Below are 21,094 nucleotides of genomic sequence, written 5' to 3' on the forward strand. Positions count from 1 at the left end.
CTATTGACTTCCCTATATGGTTATGCACATTTTCATTTTTATTCTAGATAATTTGGTGAATATCAATTAAGCAATGCTACTTCGAATTTCTATTTCTATTTTTCCAGTCATTTAATTTGATATGGAAAATTTGGGATTGCTTGTGACTTTCAGAAACCATAGGGTTCTCTCTCTGTTACACCAGTCTTTCGAAGATTACTTTGGGTTCAGGATTTTCTCCACTATGATTTATCTGTATAAACATCATGTGTTTGAGTGTGTAAGTGTAAGTGTATACATGGGTGTGACTCATTTCTGCTCATGTTAATGTTATAATGAATCAATATTAGTAATAAAAACAGGGGTATTATGTGTGAATATATGAATGTGTATGTATTTCTTCTGTTTTGGCAAAATTCCAATTAAAGATAAGGTAAAGCTTATTGTCTTGATATCTACCAGACTAAAACATAAAAATCAGACTCTTATGAATTTATTCAAGAGTAATATACTTAAAATTACATAATTTGGACTTACTACTTGATCACTTGATCACTTGACATCCCGATATTCATTGATTTGCTCGAACGGGTGCCAGTAACGTATCCATTCATTCCTGTCATGTGTTAGTGTAGCCCAATGGCGTCTACTCGTTCTAGGAACATGAACAGTCTCAAACTGATCGTTCAGGATCTTGATGAAGAATTCTGACCATCTCATAGGTGGGCGGCCTCACAATCTTCTGACGTCCAGTGGAATACAGTTGGTAAGGGCTCTAGTCCAGTGCTCGTCTCCAAATCGCATTACGTGTCCAGCCCATCTGATTTTTGACGTCTTGGCAAATGAGACAGTGTCCCTGATTTTTGAACGTTGACAGAGGTCGGAACTCCATATTCTTTCTCTCACTTGAGTGACGTGTGATACTCCAAGCATAGCTCTTTCGATTCCTCTTTGAGACCCGAATAGCGTTCTCATCCTGTTTTCGTAGGGTTCAGGTCTCTGAGGCGTATGTTAATGTAGGAACAACAGTGGAATCGAAGAGATGTGCTTGGAGCCAGATGTTCTTCATCCTCTTAGCTATTTCTTCAACGCTCTTGAAGGCGTTTGAAGCCGTTCTCTTCTTCCTGCGCAACTCAGATGCCAGGTCATTCATCATGTTGATTTCTCGACCTAGGTACACATAACTGTTGCATTCGAAGATGTTCGTCCCGTTGAGAGCAAATGGAACGTCAGAAATGAGTCCGTTTCTCATTAACATTGTCTTCGTGAGATTTAGCTGTAGTCCGATCTTTCCACATTCAGTCGAAGTTGGCCAGCATTTGTGCCACTTGCTGATGCTTGGTATTATTAGAACGATGTCATCAGCAAAGCGGAGGTGGTGTAGTTACCGACCATCTATCTTCACTCCCATTCCTTCCAATTCCAGTCGACATATGATGTTCTCGAGGGTGGCACTGAAGAGTTTTGGTGAAATGGTATCACCCTGCCAAACCCTTCTCTTTTTAAAAAAATCTTTATTAGTGAAACACCATGAGGTACAGTTGTAGACTTACAATATTTTGTGCTTGAATTTCAATTATACAATGATCAAATACCCATCCTTCCATCAGTGCCCATTTTTCACGGCCACTGGTCCCAGTATCCCTCCCACCCCCCATGCCCCCATCCCACTCTGCCTCTGTGGCAGGGAATTCCCTTTTGTTCTCTCCTTTTGGGTGTTGTGCCAACCCCCTCTCTTGACATCAATGATCACCTCCCTATAGAATGGTGAGATCCTTGTAGTGTATCCACAATACAGCTCATGGAGGATCCTGATGTATTGAGTTTGAATGCCCTGTTTGGCTAGAGCCTCGATGACCGCTTCAGTCTCAACAGAATCAAAGGTGTTTTTTTTCAAATCAATGAACGTTAGACAGAGCGGCATCTTGAACTCCCAGGAAACCTCAATGAGTTTGGTTATTGTGTGTATATGGTCGATTTGCTGAATACTTTTCAGAACCTGGCTTGCTCGCCTGGTCGTCATTCATCTAGTGTTCTGCCGATCCTATTCAGTATGAGTCGAGTGAACAGCTTGTGGATGACAGACAGCAGGCAGATCGAGAGATAGTTGCTAATATCGTGGATGTCTCCCTTCTTGTACAGTAGTACAGTTCTTCTGGTGTTCCATTGGGATGGAACATTGCATTCAGACAGGTAGTGTGTGAAGAGCCAAGCCAGTGTATTGATGAGTACTGATGGCAGGTTTTTCAGGTGTTTGGGTTTGACCTTGTCTGGGCCGGGTGCTGTTCACTTCTTTTTTTTTTTTAATGTAGGAGTACTGCCATTTATTCAGCCACTGATTAGCTGATTGAATTGGGAATGAACTCCACCTTACTTTTTTTTACAGTTTTATTTATTTATTTTTGTCTTATATTTAGTTATTGAATCACTGTGGGAAAAGTTACTAAGCTTTCAGGTTTAAGTCTTGGTCACAGAATGATCAAACACCTCTCCCTTCACCAATACTCACATTTCACCACCAAGAACCCCAATGTACCCTCCCTTCCACCCCACCCAATGCCTGTGAGGCAGATGATTTCTACTTAACTCTTCTCTACATTGATTACATTCATCATTTCAACAAAAGATGTACCATTATTGTTTAGAGTTTCCCCCCCAACAATCAGAATTGCTGAAAAGGCATTGTGAAATACTTTGTTTTCTATAGCTGGTTATGAGAATCATATAATGATTTTGGATTTCTGCAAAGAGCCAGATTATTAGGAAATTAGTGTCTGTGGGTCTGGTGTTATGGTTGTGCCGGAGAGCCGCTCTTGGGGGGTAACTCAGGACCTCAGTAGGGCATGAAGGCCGAGCCGGTACTGCCCCCCTTCCCATGAGACTGCAGTTGCCCCGACACCACCGGCTCAGACCTGCCTTTCCTATAAGCTCTGAGGCGGCAGCCACCTTGCTGCCGGTGGGGAGAAAGGCAGAAGGGAGCAACATACTTTCCTTCCCAGGGAGACATGGTGCCGTAGTTTAACGCATAGTCCATTCACTTTTCTGCTGCAAGCTTTTGGGCTCTGGATTAAGTCCTCTTGCCTCTGGATCCCTGGTTGTGTATGCGGTCAAGATACATTTCTGCCAAAAGCTGCTGGGTTTTGATATTTGTTTCTGAGTCTCTGGGATCATGAACATCAATAAGCTTGATCAGGAGCCAGAGAGGCCATTTGTAGACGGTGACTTGGGGTCTCGCTGGGATGGGGAGGAAAGGGCAGGTTCCACCCCCATCTGGTGAGGCCCCGTGTGTCTCGTCACTGCAGGCCCAAACCTGACTGTCCAGTGGCCTCTGGAGGATGGTGGCTACCAGGCTGCCAAGGGAAACAGGCCAAGGCACAAAACCTATTCCCACCTGGAGTGGCCCAGCCCCAGTAACCTACTGCAGGAACAGGATGCATTTCTTCCAAAAGCCTTTAAGTTCCAAGATTCGTTTCTGAGTCTCTGGGATGCTGGCCATTAAGCAGTTCGATCAGGAACCAGAGAGGCATGCCTCCACTTATATAGCTGAGCTGGAAGTGGTTTGTGGGTGTGTCTCCCACATACCTAACTTTTAGCCGTTTACTTTCTTGGTAAACTTTGCCCCAAGTTTTTGGGGTCTGGCCAAAGGCACAGCAGCAATTTTGGGGTATCTGAAGGCCTGACGGTGCCATCAGGCTGCTGATGCATTCGCCTTACAGGTACAGATTGACCTGCTGGCAGCACCATACCCCCTGCTGTTCACTTCTTTACCAACAAAATGGCGTGTTGGATTTCGGAAGGGAGAACATTGGGAACGACACATCCATCCTGCGGAATTTGGTATGTGGGTAGGTGGACGTGGCTATCGAAGAGATCCGTATAGAAGTAATGGATAATCTTCTCCATTGCCCTTCTGGAAAATGTGATAGATCCATCAGGTCATCGGAGGGCAGTCATTTTGGTCTTGTACTTGGTGAAGGACAGGCAGTACTTGCGAATGATTTTCCTGGCTTCTGCCACATCTGCCAGCACCTCTGCTCTTTTCTCTCTGAGGTCTTGCTTTATCGCTTCTCTGCAGTGCTTTGTGAGCTTGGACATTCACTTGCCATTGCCTGAGGCTTGTGGCAAGCCACGTTGGTGAATGAGCTCGAGAGTTTTTGAAGACAGGCGTCTTTTGTGGCTATCTCTCTCTTGGCCTTCCTCGCACACTCATGGAGGTGCTGGACCAGTCGATCGTATTCCTCATCAATGTTGTCAATGACGGCATCTTCCCATATCTTTCAACAAAATATCAAATTTCATGCCAATAAAATACTTGATAAAAATATACATAATGTTTCTTTCTAGAAAATGCGTTTATAACCAGTTATTGCAAAGAGCCTAAAAAAATTAACCTTTTCTATACTTATATTTTTTGCCACTCATAACTTCAGGTGGTTATTTAGGAACACTAGTTAATAAGGCTAAAACTGATCACTTTTTGCTCTCCGTTACTCATTTCACTCTATATTTATGTGAACTTGGAAGTACATAGATCTTTCTTTGTCATTTAAAAGTAAAAATTATAAACTTTAATAACAAAAATTCTATTCTATTTTAAACATAGAGTATTTTCTTATGGTACATAAATTTGAAAACAAAAACCCACCCTGAGTTGAGAACTGTCAATAAATTTTTCGGTTCTGGTAGATCTTGATATTTTGATTTCCTAGGGAAAAAAAGACGGTTTATATATTAACAACCTGGGTTCTTAGCTTATTTAGCAAACTTCCAGTATAATGAATAATCAAAAGAGTTCTTGGAGACCAGGTTCAATAAATCTCTATGGAACCTGTACATATTGATCTTGGCACAAAGCCTAAAACATGAACTTATAAAAATGATAATAGGAGTTATCCTCATAGGAATGAAGACAATAAATTAGAGACTGGCACACAGGCACAATACAATAAGTAAGATAATGCACAGCTGTATTTTTGATTTTACATATGCTAACATACATATATATATAACATTGAAATAACATTGAAGATGAGAGTACTGATAGTTTATGTTTACCTATTGTGTAAAAATAATCTCAAAATTAATAAGATAAAACATACATATTAATACAGATATAATCAGTGTTGAAGTATTGATGAATCCTCTCATAGTTCGTAAATCAAAACATTTATGTAAATATATTATACTCATAATTTATGACTATGGGAACAATAAACATAGGTTTTTGTAAAGGTCAAGGTAAACAAATGATTTTCTTAAAATATAAATTTCAATTAAATTTAATTCCATCATAATTTTCTTCCTTACAATGTATAGTATTATTAAAATTTTTATATAAATGAACAAAGATATTGGTTTTCCTATTAAATTGGGTAAAGGGACATATATTTCATTAAAATTATATATTTTTTGTTTTTAACACTTGATTAATTGACTTCCCATTAATCGTCGATTTGCTCGAGCAGGAGCCAGTAATATCTCCATTTGTCTCTGTCTCATGCTAGTGTAGCCCAATGGAGTCTGTTCGTTCTAGGAACATGAAGAGCTCAAACCGATGGTTCAGGATCTTGATGAAGAAGTCTGACCATCTGATAGGTGGGCAGCCACGCAGTCTTTAGACGTCCCGTGGAATCCAGTTGGTAACGGCTCTAGTCCAACGGTAGTCTCCAAATCTCATTACGTGTCCAGCCCATCTGATTTTTGATGCCTTGGAAAACGAGACAGCGTCCCTGATTCTTGATCCTCAATGGAGGTCGGAACTCCGGATTCTTTCTCTCATTTGAGTGAAATGTGATACTCCAAACATAGCTCTTTCAATTCCTCTTTGGGAGACCTGAATGGTGTTCTCATCCTGTTTGCATAGGGCCCAGGTCTCTGAGGTGTATGTTAATGCAGGAAGAACAGTGGAATCAAAGAGATGTGCCCAGAGCTGGAGGTTCTTCGTCCTCTTAGCTATTTCTTCGATTCTCTTGAAGGCGTTCCAAGCTGCTCTCTTCCTCCTGCGTAACTCAGGTGCCAGGTCATTCATCATGTTGATTTCTCGACCTAGGTTCACATAACTGTTGCATTCGGAGATGGTCGCTCTGTTAAGAACGAATGGAGTGTCAGTAACGAGGCTGTTTCTCATAAACATTGTCTTCGTAAGATTCAGCTGTAGTCTGACCTTTTCACACTCATGGTCGAAGTCGGCTAGCATTTGTGCCGCTAGGCTGTTTGGTGTTATTAAAACAATATCATCAGCAAAGCGGAGGTGGTGTAGCTGCCGACCGTCTATCTTCACTCCCATTCCTTCCCATTCCAGTTGTTGATGATGTTCTCAAGGGTGGCACTGAAGAGTTTCAGTGAAATGGTATCACCCCTCCGAACCCCTCTCATGTAGTACCACTTGTATGTAAATTTCATGACTTCATCTTTTCTAACAGCTACATAGTACTCCATTGTGTAGATGTACCAACGTTTCTTTAAACAGTCATCTTTCTTGGGCACTCAGGTTTTTTCCAGATTCTGGCTATTGTAGAGTGCTGCAATGAACAAACAAGTGCAGATGTCACTTCGACTATACTTTTTTGCCTCTCTGGGATACATTCCCAGGAGTGGTATTGCTGGGTCAAATGGGAGCTCAATTTCTAATTTTTTGAGAATCGTCCATAATGTTTTCCAAAAGGGCTGAACCAGTCGGCATTCCCACCAACAGTGAAGGAGTGTCCCTTTCTCGCCACATCCGCGCTAGCACCGGTTGCTTTTGTTCTTTTGAATGTGGGTCAGTCTCTGAGGTGTGAGATGGTATCTCATCATGATTTTGATCTGCATCTCCCTCATGATTAATGATGTAGAGCATTTTCTCATGTGCTTTTTTGCAATTCAGATTTCTTCTTTGAGAAAGTTTCTGTTCATTTCATCACCCCATTTTTTTTATGGGATTGGATGTTTTCTTCTTGTGGAGTTCAACCAGTACCTTGTATATCCTTGATATCAACCCATTGTTGGATGTGTATTCGGCGAATATCCTTTCCCATTCTGTGGACTGTCTTTGATGAGGTTCAAAGTAGGAGGCAACTAATCTTAGAGGGAAATTATTTTTTGCAATGTTATCCTACACACAAATATACATACATATGCATATATATATATATATCTTGACATTGTTTTTTTCTTTATACCTTGCCACAGGGAACTTGGATTTATTGAGTTACTTCCATCACAGTGCTCCCATTCCTCTGTGGGACCCATTGCAGAATTTAATTTAGATGAACCTTACTGTCCCTCAAAAAAAAACCCTAAAATCAAAACAATTTACTTCCCTATGCATTTACTTCTCATGAATTTATAAATTTACTTTTAGGAATTTATGAACCTTCGATGAGTTTACTTCTGCCTGCCAACCCTCAGTCCTAACTGTGAACACTCTAAATACTTTTGTGAGAGAATACTAAGCCTCTGTTAACAGGAAGCATGTGTTTTAAGTAAAACCTAGAAAAAAATGTGAAATCACATAAAATAATTCAGGTCTGTAGGGAAGTGCTTCTAATTGTCAGTGACATAAGAAAGTTACAGACCTTCTTGGAGGTACTGACTGTGAATCTGGAAACAATTACTGGTAATGAATTGACAAGTTGAAAAGTAACCCTGGACAATTATCTTTGTGTGACCATTTGGTCATTAGTTTAAATAACCCAATTATATACTATAATTAATAATCCAGAAGATTATATTATGCCAAAAGTATTGTAAACAGATGAATTTATTTAATTGGAAATTCTGAAGTAATGCTTTTCTCCTCTGCTTAGTCTAATAACTTAATTAAGTAGTGAGTGGCCGTGAGGTCAACCTAAAGTCAACCTGCAGCAAACTATAACTTAATTAACATTTTTTTCTTTTTTTTGAGGGTCACACCCGGCGATGCACAGGGATTTCTTCTGGCTCATGTACTCAGGAATTAATCCTGGAAGTGCTCGGGAGACCATATGGGAAGCTGATAATCGAACCTGGGTTGGCTGCTGGCAAGGCAAACTCTCAACCCACTGTGCTATCGCACCAGCCCTAACATCTTAATTAACATCTTAATTCTACTTCTTAATATGAGTTATTTTGTATGGACACAGTAGGAGACACTGGTAGTGTGGTTCTCCTGGGTACATCTCACTATAGATGTACATCTGGGTACATCTCGCTATAGATCTCAGACTATAGGGTTCAGACCAGATTAATCTTTCCTAACCCTAGCAAGATCCTGACCCAGCCGTTATGTTTTGGGTCATGACAGAATTTGTCTATGACCATGCTCTTAACTTATAGTTAAGTATAATGAAACTTTGTCCTGGCCCATTTTGATGCCAGGGTAGCTCACAGCCTGCCCTGGGTCCACCCAGTCCCTTGTTGGGATCCTGTCTTTGGAGTGCTAGGAAGTAAGGGCAAATGAGCCTTAAGTCGAGAGAACAGATGCTCAGGAGTGAATATCATTTGGAGTCAATTAACTCCCAAGTTAAAAAAGCATGGCATTAACTGTCTTCCTGTGTCTATAGAAAATGGACATTGCTCTGAATTAACTATGCAAAGGACTTAAGGAGAAGAGAAGAGCAAAATTCACAAGCTGAGACAGTCTGATTAGGAGATCTATGTGATTGGCCAGTAGGGAAGCAGAACACAAAGAGAGACGTTACAAATAAACACAGAGGAATGGGTGCACTTTGATGGGAGTGGCCAAACAAACCTAAGCTCCCTGTGGCAAGGAAGAAAGGGCAAACCAATGTTGTCTTATATAAAACTAATATCCAAGAATTGCATGTCCTCGCCCTGAAGGGAGCATAGCATGACATTTTCTATAACCATTCTGCCAGACCCCATGCCAGGCTTTCCTTCAGGGTGCCAACGGGGCGGTGGGGGGAACCCTCTCCACTCCAAGGGACCCAGTCCCGGCAGCCAAAACCCTTGAGAACTCAACCATCATCATGCTCAGGGCCGCTATCCACACATTTGGACTGAGCCTCACCAATGAGTGAATCCCCCCAAAAACCCCAGGTATACAGGACTTTGTCACTGAGAACTCTAGATTCAATGGGACTTGGAAAGGAGATCCTCTGGCCATATCCCCTTGTTTCCGGCAACTCAACAGTCATGCCCATAAGCCACTTCTGGCTGATGCCAGAGAATCTCATCATCAGTCACCATCCAGATCACATGTCCTCTCCTGGAAGGGAGCATAACTTGATGCTTGTCATAACCATGCCACCAGACCCCACACCGAGCTGTTTCACTCCACGCGCTCGGGTCAAGCCTCACCCATGAGTGAACCTATTCCTGGACATGTGCTCACATTCAGAGCCATGCGCCACTTCATAGCACACATGCTACAGATACTCCAAGAATACTGTACCACATTTGATTGGGTCCAAAGTATGAGGCAATCAATCTTAGAGGGAATTTTTTGTACATATATATACACATTTTGTACATAAACATATATATATGCACAGAAGGTTAAACCTTTAACAACATGGTATCTCTTATAGAAGGGCTTAATTGTCCCTGGGTGAAATACAACAATCTTTACACGCTTTCCTCTAAGGATACGTTTTTTCTAGAATTTTCAGCAGTTTTTTTTTTATAACAAAGAATATAAAATATATTATTTTGTTTCTGCTTTGTTGCAGAGGTGGGGTTCAGGATGGAAACATTCTAAATATGTTGGTCGGAAGGTGCAATGATAGTGGAATTAGTGTTGGAATATTAAATGTAATCAAGTATTGTGAACTACTTTATAAAATAATAATTAACAAAAAAATAACCCTCAATAATGTGAACTTCAGACGTTCAACTAACACTCTCGATGGTCCATGCTGATGGACCCCAAGACAGGCTGTTTCACTGAGGGTACCCTGGATGGGGCGGGTGAAGCCAAGGGACCCAGCCCTGACCACTGAAATCCTGGACTGCACCGCCACGCAATATCACAAATCTCATGCCACTCATGTTCCAAAAGTAGCACATCACACTAGATGGGATTTAATTAAGCAACATATTCATAATCTCTTATAGAAGGACTTAATGGCCCTTGGGGGAAGTACAATAATCTTCAAACACTCCCCCCCCAAGGAAAGTTTTTTTAAAGCATTTTCAGTGGTTTATTCACAACAAACAATAGAAAATAATTACATTGGTTCTGCTTTGGGGTAGGGTTTGTGGTTCAGAATGAAAACATCCAAATTATGGTGGTGGGAAGGTCTAATGGTGGTGGGAATGGCGTTCAAATATTAAGTGTAATTGTCAAATATAAAGTAGTTGTCAAATATTGTCAAACTAAATTTTTATAAAATAAAATTTTAAGTAAATAAATATTTTTTAAAAGAATCAGATGTGCGCTTATTGGTACTTACTGATTTAGTTTCTAATCCCTCTATTTGCCGTTTATATTGTTTATTCCAAGTTTTGTTGGTATAAACAATATAAAATAAATTTGTTATGTGCCAAAGGGGATACGTCGGGATTGGGAGGGAAATGGTGGTTATTGGTGGAGCGACAGTCACATTGGTAGTGCTGCAACACTAAATGCTTGAAACAAGTGAGGATTCTTTACCCTGGGCCTTTCTGTAAGCGTATTTTATTTTGATTCATTCCTGGGGAGCAGGGAGGAGCTCCTCAGCGGTGCCTGGCAGGGTCCCCCTCTCAGGAAAACTAGTCCAGTTGAGGGTCCAAAGGTTTGGGGTTCAGTGTTCAGCTTCAGTGTTGGGGACCATAAGGGTTGGTGCTGCAGACGTCACACCCAGCTGAGCTGATGCAGGAGGCGGGGAAAAGGGAGCCTGCATTCAAACATGGGGTCTTTTGCCAGCTTGGCATGTGCCCCATCCCTTTGAACCATTGCCCTGGCTCGTGGCAAAGTTTCGAACCCATTTCAAATTCGCACATAAACCAGGTTATCGGTGTTCATCTTAGGCGTGAAGAATGTATTTGCTACAGTTGAAAAAGCATAAATTGAAGCTTCTCCACTTTTGTCAAGTGAAGATACAAGACACAATGTTTCACTTCAATTAAGACCTCCCAATTAAAATATAAAAGGTTGAGACCAACACACTAGAATTGGGAGCAGGCTGTGCCCTGGGTTCCAGAATCAAGGCCAAGTTATATCATAATGTTAAAAATAACCCAACTAACATTCTCAGAACTGACAACGTTTTAATATGATGTCACTCAATTTCCCTCCCCTATCCCTCATTGAAGTCTTCACAAACAAGAAATTGACAAACACATCTCTGATCCGTTTATTTTTCTAGTTCTCACTTTGTCCAAATGAGGGGAAATACCATTGTGTAGAGCATTACAAGAAAGATTACCCCCCAAAATTAATTAAAATAATTTTTTAAGTAAAGATAATTGCTGGACATGCGAGAAACGGGCGCTTCACCCTGGGTTACCCGTTCCGAACCTGGCACCTGCCCCCCACAGCAAAAGCATTTCAGACACACACCCCACTCCCTGGGGAAACTCACGGGGGTGGGGAGGAGGGCCAGGAGCTGTCAGAAGGAAACTCACCAAAAGTTTCTCAAGGAAGACCTGAACCCAATCCCTGATGTCCTCGGTATAGATGCCTCTACCAACCGGGTCCACACCGCTCTGGTCATCAGCCACCAAATCTGACTCGCCCCCAGGACTTAACCCCCCCACCTGCCACCGGGACCCTCTGAGTCCCAGGTAAGGCCCCTCCCTCCCCACGGTCCCTTCCTCCCTGGCCCTCTCCAGGTGAAAGCAGCCCCCATCCTGCTGACCTGTCATCTGGGGATTCTGGGGATTCTGGGGACTCTTGGGATGCTTGGGATGCTTGGGATGCTTGGGATGCTAGAGATCCACAGTTCAATTGCCTAGAGCTCATCCTCTTAGATCAGAGTACACGACCAACCGCTGGGATGGCAAGACAGGCAGTGAGCCAAACCCCACCCCAGGGCCGGGAAACTCCCACGGACAGGCCTCCTATTGGTCCACATTGTGCCCTGCTCCTCTCTCATTGGCTGTTGCTAAGGCCCAGCGCTGCGCTGACTGGTTTCTAGGGGCGGGCTCAAAGGCGCGTGCTTTGTAGCCGGGGAAACCTTTCTGCTCCAGCCACCAACTGTCGCTGAGACTGGCTCCAGCCACCAATTTCTCTTCCCTATTTTTTTCTTCAAATCCCTGTATTTTTTTATTTTTCTTCAAGTCCCTATATTTATTACTTGTCAACTTCAAACAAAGCTGCTAACAAAAACATTCAGATTCACTTTGTGTATTTCAGACCACAGTGAAAGCAATAAAGTTTTTTTTTTTAATTTTAAGATAAATACTTTAAGATTCTTCCTTAAAGCACAAATACAACGTAGTTCAGAGGTACGCATCTGTGTCTAAAAGAATACAGAATTACATTTTTTGGGCAGAACTTGCTTAATTCTACAGTGAAAGTGTTGGTAAATGTAGCAAAAATTCAGTGAATGAACACTGGCGTGGAAAGTAATTTGTAACTAATATAAAGCTGGGCAATGCAATGGTGGCTGGGCAATGCAAGTGACAACCAATTTCAAGGTTCTGACTATTTCCCTAAAAAGAATCAGGAACAAGAGTTGAGGGAGAAAGTCAATACCCAGAAACCAGCTCTCCATTTTCCCCCAAAGATTTACATTTTTTTAAAAAAACTGTTACCTCCAGTTGTGAGGCTACATCAACGGAATGAATATGTTCTGTACTTCCACGCAGATCAAGTGCAGCAGTGATTTTGGCATAATTTATGATCAGGCATGTGTCATTCAGAACTTGTAGAAAACAATAGAGTACACTTTTTCCTACACTATATGATTCTGACTGTTACCAGGTCTCACTAGTCTAATGAGATTTCCTAAGGCTCACGTATCTGTTGCTTCCCGCAAGGATACATACCTCCTGAGGCTTTATGACAAAAAAATAAAATTCCAATCATAGAACCCTTTGACACCATCTCCTTCCCCTCGAAGAGAACAGATCAGAATTGTCACGCACACACTGACCCCTTGACATTCTATGGCAGTGTCTGCTTCTGACCCTATCAGGAATGTGCCATGTATCAAGTCAAGAGCAGATGATGAAAGGAACTAAGTAGGTCCTTTCTCTTCATAGGAAGTAATGCAACCTTTCACACTGGCTCTCTTGGTAAGATAAAATATTGGAGTAGGTGTTGTTTGGTCATTAAAATAAACTATTTAGACAAAATATTGATGCCTTGTTATGTTTCCTCCCCCACTCCATTATTTTTCAGTCTAATGTATTTCAGGTCGAAAATAGCACAGGTACATAAGCACCTAGTAGGGTTAGTTACCAAAGATTGACTATGAGTATCTAGTGAGTGCTAAATCAATGGTGGTTGACTGTGAAACCACTAAAAGTTGCTCTAAGACTGCCTCCCAAAAGTTTTTCTTAAGTATACAACGACTGATCTTTAATAGATAATTTTATATCTAGACTATTGAGTTGCGAAGGAGGAAGAGAGAGGTTTGGAATGCCTTCAAGAGCATTGAAGAAATAACTAAGAGGACAAAGAACCTCCAGCTACGAGCACATCTCTTCAATTCCACTGTTCTTCCTGCATTAACATATGCCTCAGAGACCTGGGCCCTACGAAAACAGGATGAGAACGCTATTCAGGTCTCTCAAAGAGGAATCGAAAGAGTTATGCTTGGAATATCACGATTCACTCAAATGAGAGATAGAATCCGGAGTTCTGATCTCTGTCAACGCTCAAGAATCAGGGATGCTGTCTCATTTGCCAAGGCATCAAAAATCAGATGGGGTGGACACGTAATGAGGTTTACAGACAACCGCTGGACTAGAGCCATTACTGACTGGATTCCACGGGACCTCAAAATATCGTGTGGATGCCCGCCTACAAGATGGTCAGACTTCTTCGTCAAGACCTTGAATGATTGGTTTGAGGCTCTGCATGTTCCTAAAACGAACAGATGCCATTGGGCTACGCTAGCACGCAACAGGGATGAATGGAGACGTTACTGGCACTGGCTCGAGTAAATCAATAAATAACGGGGATCAAGTGATCCAGTGATCAAGACTATTGAGTCACTTGATATATTTATAGTCAACTTATGCTTATGTTGAAAAGCTGTTTTGGTGTTAGATTGACATTGTTGTAATTTTTCTTGATTTTGTTTTCATTATAAGAAAGGAGATCTTTTTGTTGTTTTTATTATCTTTATAAGATAGAACGATCTTTCGTGATGATCAATAATGTACATTTTTAAAAAATTTTTATATTTTGAAGGGCTGGAGCAATATCACAGTGGGTAGGTCGTTTGCCTTGCACACGACCGACCCTGGTTCGATTCCTCTGACCCTCTTGGAGAGCCCGGCAAGCTACCAAGAGTATCCTGCCCGCATGGCAGAGCCTGCCAAGCTCTCCATCGTGTATTATTTATGCCAAAAACAGTAAAAACAGTCTCACAATAGAAACGGTACTGGTGCCCGCTCGAGCAAATCGATGAACACTGGGACTAGAGTGACAGTGACAGTGATTTTAATGAATCGCCATGAGATACAGACTTACAAACTTTCATGATTGCATTTTGATCTTGAACTTTTTTTTTTTGCTTTTTGGGTCACACCTGGGGATGCACAGGGGTTACTCCTGGCTCTGCACTCAGAAATTACTCCTGGCGGTGCTCAGGGGACCATATGGGATGCTGGGAATCGAACCTGGCTTGGCCGCGTGCAAGGCAAATGCCCTACCCGCTGTGCTATCTCTCCAGCCCCAAGATCTTGAAATCTTTTGAGGCAAATAGAAGGTGATTTGTAGGAAGCTCATAGCTCTGGGCATGGTGTATGGTTATCGCTCAATGTAAAACTCAGGAAGATTAAGGTGTTTTCCTGGAGCAACAGAGAAGTTATGTATTTCTCAATAGATATTGTGTTATTTTGTTCAGTTTAAATTGTTTGTTTCTTGGTTAGGTAGTGTCTACAAGGTCTTATAAACCTGTTCCCTTTTTCTTGGCAATGAGGCAAGGCAGAGAAGGCCAGTATTTGGTCCCAAATCAACCCCCAGAAGCCTGATGGCTGAATCCCCCTCCGTAAACACACAACCTAAGTACCTAGAGTCAAACTCACTGAATGCTTTAAAGGGTGTAGCTAATAATACTTTTGATTTTTCTTTTGTTTTGAGGCCTCACTTACAGTGCTCAGGAGTTAATCAAGGTGGAGCTCAGTGGATCATATGGGATGCTTGGGATTATGCTCATATTAGTCACACGTAAGGCAACCACGCTACATGTTGCACTATAACTCCAACTCCTATTATGTAGGATTTTAACTGGAAACTCCATTAACCCTCCATAAGACGATAATTTGGGTTTTTTTTCTACAGAGAAACTTGTCTCTTAGGGGCAATATGCTTTCCCTTCCACCTTTACAACTACAGTCATGAATTGTATTTAGTAAAAGTGGCAATGACTTTGCATTGGTGTGGTAAGAACTGGGGTCGAAATTTATAAATGTTTTTTGAATCACCGTGCATTAGAGCATTGCAAAATCGGTCATGATTGTGTTTCAGCCATACAATGTTCCAACACCCATTCCTCCTACCAGGGTAATTTCCCAAAACCAGGGTCCTCAGTTTGCCTCCCACATCTTCAAGTCACCCCCGACCCCAGCATGTCTCTATGACAGGCAACTCTCTTCTCTCTCTCTCTCTCTCTCTCTCTCTCTCTCTCTCTCTCTCTCTCTCATTTTAGGTACTATGCCTTGTGATACAGATGCTGAAAGGTTATCATGTATATTCCGTTACCTGCCTTCAACACTCAGCTCTTGTCCAGAGTAATTATTTCCAACTAGTGTTGGATCTTCCTCTATCTTAACTACCATCCATTTCCCACACCACTGACCAACCATCGACCAGTCGTCCTGGCTTGAAATTTGTTAATTTAGATTAAATTAAGTTTGAATAAAGTAACAAAATGGGAATTGAACACCCAAGAATAGTTGAGATAAGTACCAGGAGGTCTTCTCTAGAGTTTGGAAGTTGTCAGCACATGTTGTGGGAAAAGTCAGCTCAGACAGAGAAGTAAAGGATGTTTGGAGGACTCTTGCTCGGGATGCGAGATGCATGCAGAAAGTAGACTATAGACTGAACACGATGGCTGCTCAATACTTCTATCGCAAACTACAACCCCCTAAAGGAAAGAGAGAGCAAAAGGGAATGCCCTGCCACAGAGACGGGGTGGGGTGGGGGGATGGGGTGAAGGAATGGGAGGGCTACTGGGATCATTGGTGGTGGAGAATGGGCACTGGTGGAGGGATGGGCACTCGATCATTGTGTAACTGAAACCCAAGCATGAAAGTTTGTAAGTCTACAACTGTACCTCATGGTGTTTCACTAATAAAAAAATAAATTTAAAAAAATTATATTAGAGAAAGACCACATTACCCAGGAGGCACCTGGTCCTATTTTCCCAACTGCAGGATTCAGAGCAGTTTAGCATTTTAAATGTTTTTTTTCTGCCTGACCTCAAAGGGTCCTTCTAGATCTCAGAGAAAAAAGCACTGCTTTCCTCTGGTTAGAAGCTGTCTTTTTAAGACATTGCCCTACTATCAATATGTGTATAGCCCCATGAAAAAAATACCATTACATGCTAGTGACAAAGGAATAAGAAAGAATGTAGAGAATGTACACAGAAATTTCAGGTCAGTAATGTTCCTCTGATTATAATGATGGACAAATATGACTTTCTCCAAACATCTAGAAAGCATACCATCGAGTGTGAATCCTGGGGCCATATTGATACAGGTAGGGTGTTTGCCTTGTATGTGCCCAACCTGGGTTGGTTCCCCAGTATCCCATATGGTCCATATGTGCACCTCCAGGAATAATTCTTAAGTGTAGAGCCAGGAATAACCCCTGTGCATCGCCAGGTGTAACCTCAAAAGCTAATAATAATAATAATAATAATAATAATAATAATGTCCATCACATAAACTTTAGAAATGTCTTGATGATTGTTAAATGAAGCAAATCAGAAAAAGCATAAACACAGGATGATATCACTTGTATGTGGCATTAAGAATAACTGGATGAGGAAATGCAATGTTTTAAAGAGGAGGATGCTCCAATAAACCTTAGCCCCAGGGTAGAGGGAGAAGAAGGAAAGACAGAGTGGAGAGGAGGGAGAGAAAAGACAGATGAGAAGGAATGGGGGGCCATGTCCATGGATTCAGGTACAAAGGTGTTATTAAGGAAATATAGAGCCAAATATCCAAACCGCAGTGTCAACAACACTGAAATCAAGATACACAAACTTTAACAGTCAAATTGACAAAGTTGCTTGTCCAGAGGGCATGGATGGAGGTGGGTAGGGGAATATGGGCAGGAACATGAGAACATTGATGGGGGGACCTTGGCACTTAGTGGTGGGATTGGTGCTGTAATATTGTATATATAAAGCTCAACTATGACGTTCCATTCACTCTCAACGGAACGACCATCTCCAAATGCAACAGTTATGTGTACCTAGGTCGAGAAGTCAACATGATGAATGACCTGGCACCTGAGTTGCGCAGGAGGAAGAGAGCAACTTGGAACGCCTTCAAGAGCATCGAAGAAATAGCTAAGAGGACGAAGAACCTCTGGCTCCGGGCACATCTCTTTGATTCTACTGTTCTTCCTGCATTAACATACGCCTCAGAGACCTGGGCCCTAAGCAAACAGGATGAGAACACTATTCGGGTCTCCAAAAGAGGAATTGAAAGAGCTATGCTTGGAGTAGCACATTTTTCACTCAAATGAAAGAAAGAATCCGGAGTTTCAACCTCCATTGATGATCAAGAATCAGGGACGCTGTCTTGTTTGCCAACGCGTCAAAAATCAGATGGGCTGGTCACGTAATGAGATTTAGAGACGACCGCTGGTCTAGAGCCATTACCAACTGGATTCCACGGAATGTCAAAAGACCGCGTGGCTGCCCACCTACCAGATGGTCAGACTTCTTCATCAAGATCATGAATGATCGGTTTTAGACTCTTCGTGTGCCTAGAATGAACAGACGCCATTGGGCTACACTAGCATGCGACAGGGACAAATGGAGATGTTACTGGCGCCCACTTGAGCAAATCGACTATTAACAGGAAGTCAAGTGATCAAGTGATCAACTATGAATATCTTTGGAAGTCATGGTGCTTTAGTTTTTTTTAATTGATTGGAAAAAAATTAATAAGAAAAGAAAATGTCTTTGATGGAAAAGAAAGGCAAAGCGGAGGGAGTACATCAAACTTAAACACTTCTGGACTGCCAAGAAACAATGGCCAAAACTAAAACACTCCCTGACTAAACAGGAGAAAATATCTGCACAGCATTCACGTGACAAAAACACAAATATCCAAGACATGCGAACATTTTCAAAACTTAGCAAGAAAATAATATACTCAGAATTTACCCCTAGCTCTGTTCTCAGTAATCCCTCCTGGTGGGCTTTGGGGACCATAAGTGGTGCAGGGGATTAAACGCAGGGCAGCCTTGGCAAGTGTGCGAGGCAAGTTCCCCTCCAACTGTCTAAGTAATCCAGCCTCTGTCCACATAATTGATGGTTTCAGCAGCTCTGAGCCTCTCTGAAGTGATCGCTGAGCAGAGCAAAGTGTGCCACCCCCCAATAAAACCCCAAACAACAACAAAAACATATCTTCCCCTTTTTACCGTTCCTTTTTCCTGGATCTCCTGATTCTTTTTATGTTATCTAAGAGAGCTCTCGGGCTACCTACTGTCAGATGTATCCAATCAGCTTTGCTTAGCGCAGGGCAGGCAAACCTCACTCAATTTTGACCCCTCAGCATCTCAGATAGATATATCTATCTGGGCATATCTAAGTGTGGCTCAGAAAACAAAATGAAACAGAACAAAAGAAAAGAAAATTAAAAATAATTAAAAACATACAAAACAAAAACATAAAAGCTACACAATGCAATACTATGCAGCTCTTAGGAAAGATCAAGTCATGAAATTTGCTTCTAACTGGATAGTCATGGAAAGCATCATGCTAAGTGAAATGAATCAGATAGAGAGGGACAGACATAGAATGACTGCACTCATATATGGAATATAAAATAACATAATATGAGACTGACACCAAAGGACAGCAAAGACAAGGGCAAGGAAGATTGCTCCATAGTTGGAAAGCTGCCTCGTGAATTGGGGGAGAAGTCGGCTGGGATAGAGAAAGGATCACTAAGTCAGTGAGGGATGGAGGGATCATTCGGGATGGGAAATGTGTGCTGAAAGTAGATAAAGGACCAAACGTGATAGCCTCTCTATATTGCCAACCATCACTTAATCACTTAATCCCCGTTATTCATCGATTTATTCGAGCGGGTGCCAGTAACGTCTCCATTCATCCCGGTTGCGTGCTAGCGTAGCCCAATGGTATCTGTTCGTTCTAGGAACATGCAGAGCCTCAAACCGATCATTCAGGGTCTTGACGAAGAAGTCTGACCATCTTATAGGTGGGCGTCCACGTGATCTTTTGATGTCCCGTGGAATCCAATCAGTAATGGCTCTAGTCCAGCGGTTGTCTGTAAACCTCATTACGTGTCCACCCCATCTGATTTTTGATGTCTTGGCAAATGAGACAGCGTCCCTGATTCTTGAGCGTTGACGAAGATCAGAACTCCGGATTCTATCTCTCATTTGAGTGAATCGTGATATTCCAAGCATAGTTCTTTCGATTCCTCTTTGAGAGACCTGAATAGCGTTCTCATCCTGTTTTCGTAGGGTCCAGGTTTCTGAGGCATATGTTAATGCAGGAAGAATAGTGGAATCAAAGAGATGTGCTCGTAGCTGGAGGTTCTTTGTCCTTTTATTTATTTCTTCAATGCTCTTGAAGGCATTCCAAGCCGCTCTCTTCCTCCTGCGCAACTCAGGTGCCAGGTCATTCATCATGTTGATTTCTCGACCTAGGTATATATAACTGTTGCATTCGGAGATGGTGGTTCCGTTGAGAGCGAATGGAGCGTCAGGAACAAGGCTGTTTCTCATAAACATTGTCTTCGTAAGATTCAGCTGTAGTCCGACCTTTCCACATTCACGGTCAAAGTCGTTCAGCATTTGTGCCGCTTGGCTGATGTTTGGTGTTACTAGAACGATGTCATCAGCAAAGTGGAGGTGGTGTAGTTGCCGACCATCTATCTTCACTCCCATGTTTTCCCATTCCAGTCGTCGCATGATGTTCTCGAGGGTGGCACTGAAGAGTTTTGGTGAAATGGTATCACCCTGCCGAACCCCTCTCTTGATATGGATGATTACTTCTTTGTAGAATGGTGAGATCTTGGTAGTGAATCCGCAATAGAGCTCACGAAGGATCCTGATGTATTGAGTTTGTACGCCCTGATTGGCTAGGGCTTCTATGACCGCTTCCGTCTCAACAGAATCAAAGGCCTTCTTTAAATCAATGAACGTTAGACAGAGCGGCATCTTGAACTCCCGAGATACCTCAGTGAGCTTGGTTATTGTGTGGATATGGTCGATGGTACTGAATCCTTTTCGGAATCCAGCTTGTTCACATGGTTGTCCTTCATCTAGTGTTCTGCTAATCCTATTCAGGATGACTCGAGTGAATAGTTTGTAGATGACAGACAATAGGCAGATTGGGCGATAGTTGCCAATGTCGTAGATGTCTCCTTTCTTGTATAGTAGTATAGTCCTGCTGGTTTTCCATTGGGATGGAACCTTGCATTCAGACAGGTAGCGTGTGAAGAGTTGAGCCAATGTATTGATGAGTACTGATGGTAAGTTCTTCAGGTGTTCAGGTCTGATCTTGTCTGGGCCAGGTGCTCTTTGTTTCTTTACCGACGAGATGGCATGTTGGATTTCGGAAGGGAGAACATTGGGAACGACATATCCATCATGTGGTATGTGGTATGTGGGCAAGTGGATGTGGCTATTAAAGAGATCTGAGTAGAAGTCATGAATAATCTTCTCCATTGCCCTTCTGGAAGATGTGATAGATCCATCATGATGTCGGAGGGCAGTCATCTTGGTTTTGTAGTTGGTGAAGGACAGGCGGGCATTACGAATGTTTTTCCCAGCTTCTACTGCATCTACCAGTACTGCTGCTCTCCTGTTTTTGAGGTCATCCTTGAT

Source organism: Sorex fumeus, unplaced genomic scaffold (genome assembly GCF_029834395.1).
Source record: "Sorex fumeus unplaced genomic scaffold, SorFum_2.1 ptg000079l, whole genome shotgun sequence".
NCBI classification, from domain to species: domain Eukaryota; kingdom Metazoa; phylum Chordata; class Mammalia; order Eulipotyphla; family Soricidae; genus Sorex; species Sorex fumeus.